Consider the following 1,933-nt stretch of genomic DNA (forward strand, 5'->3'; position numbering starts at 1 on the left):
TGCAATATATAAATTTACTTTGAGGAACACTGAACAAAGGAGGCATTTTAAAATGAGTTCTGTGTGATACAGTGTTTGCAAAGATGGCTCTAGTTCTTTCTATCCTGTGCCGTGTTCCTGTGCAATATGACCTTGACACTTCTCCCATTAAGAGGTAGATTCTTTTCCTGATTGGCCTGGTGACTTTCTTCAACCAATAGAGCGAGGCAGAAGTATGTTGTGTGATGTCCAAGCCCCAGGAAGGTTTTCAGCTTTCAGTCTTCCTCAGGTATAAAGGGCACAAAAGAGACCAGACAAAAAAATTGCATTGGAAAAGGAGTGAAAAGAAAGGATAGCTGAAGCTGAAACTGAGCACTTACCTGGAGCTAGACATGTAGGAAGTGAAAAACTTGCTCAAATATTGGCAGCCAGATAGTTGGAAATTGAACAGATCCCATCTGATGGCCACTGTGTATAGAGCCATTGAAGAACAACGGAAAGGACCGGAATGCCCTCTTATTGTAGCTGCCTTAAGAAGTCAAACTGCTAAATATATGCAAAGCCATGTGGAAGACTTTCTGCCACTTTTAACAAACACTAACACAGGAGATATGTAGTCTCCAAAAGAGTTTGGAAAGTACTGTGATGATACTATAAATGCAGCTGCATGGGGAGGTCAGCTTGAGCTAAGAGCCCTGTCTCATATTTTACAAACACCGATAGAGATAATACAGGCAGTTTCTCCTCTGGTTGTAGTTGGTGAAGAATATTAAAAACAACAACATAATACTTGTATATATAAGACATGCATACAGTTTAGGAGAACATATAATTCTGTTACATGGCTGGTGAACAGAGCTATTGAAATTGCAGCTAGTTTACAAAATGTTACACAATTGCTTTAGTATAGTGTGCTGATATGAGTATTCATACTAAGTGCTGGATTGTTCTAAATGTTACTGAAAAATACAACTACCATAAATCAGTTTTATGGCAAAGCTGCTAACAGGCTTTTAAAAATGTGTCAGAGATAAACTTTAACCAGCATTCCCTTAATGGTATTTTAAAAAATATTTAAAACTCCATTGGGGAGAACATCATTTATTGGCCAAGATGCAATCCTATTTGCTTATATTTTTATAGATATAGGATCCTGAATATTCTGTTGAAATAAATCATAAATGTTTTACTAAAAGCTTTCAGTAAATGTAATTATTCTTGAAGAAATGAAATGACTCAGTCTCTTTGTCATTACAATAATGTGGGGATGGTGACAGCAAATTTAATTAATGCTTATAAATAAATTTGATTGCAGTAACCTTGGTATTAGTGAGATGCTGTGACGATTTTATATAACCACGTCAAAGTGCAGCTAAGAAGCTTGCTTTAATTGTTAAGAATTTTAAAATATTTTTTCAGATGGAAATCAGTTGTTAAGTTTTAAGAAATGAGACCACTTCAAAGGTAAATAGGTCCCTATCAGATTTAAACCTCTAAAGAATTAGAGAGTAGCCTTTTATTTGTGTAATTTAAAAAGACACAACAGATTAATATGTCTAACTCATTTGCTAGTACTTGCTGTTTCTTTCTCCTTTTGTTTTTCTTAATCCTCAACCAAGAATACTTTTCGCCATTGATTTTTTTTTTTTTTTTGAAGAAAATGGAAGGGAGGAGAGAGAGGGGGGAAATGTTTCTAAGTCATTTATCCCTTCTTTTTTAATTTTAAAAATTCATTTCTCTTGCCTGTTCATTTGTTAGGACCTTAAAATTATATGGGTCTATATGAGCTTTTTGTATTATAATACTTATTACAATGTGAAAGAGACACATTGATTGGTTGCCTCCCACACAGGCCAGGACCAGGGGCAGGGATGGAACCTGCATCCCAATTATGTGCCCTTGAGAATCAAACCATCGGCCCTTCGGCGAGCGGGCCAAAGCTCCAACCAAGCCA

At 36.1% G+C, this 1,933-nt stretch overlaps 1 pseudogene; it reads left to right on the plus strand.

Annotated features, from left to right (window-relative positions):
• The first annotated feature begins 214 nt into the window (after positions 1–214).
• On the plus strand, positions 215–884 carry LOC118669417 (annotated as a pseudogene).
• Positions 885–1,933: the final 1,049 nt, after the last annotated feature.

Source organism: Myotis myotis, unplaced genomic scaffold (genome assembly GCF_014108235.1).
Source record: "Myotis myotis isolate mMyoMyo1 unplaced genomic scaffold, mMyoMyo1.p scaffold_m19_p_14, whole genome shotgun sequence".
NCBI lineage: Eukaryota > Metazoa > Chordata > Mammalia > Chiroptera > Vespertilionidae > Myotis > Myotis myotis.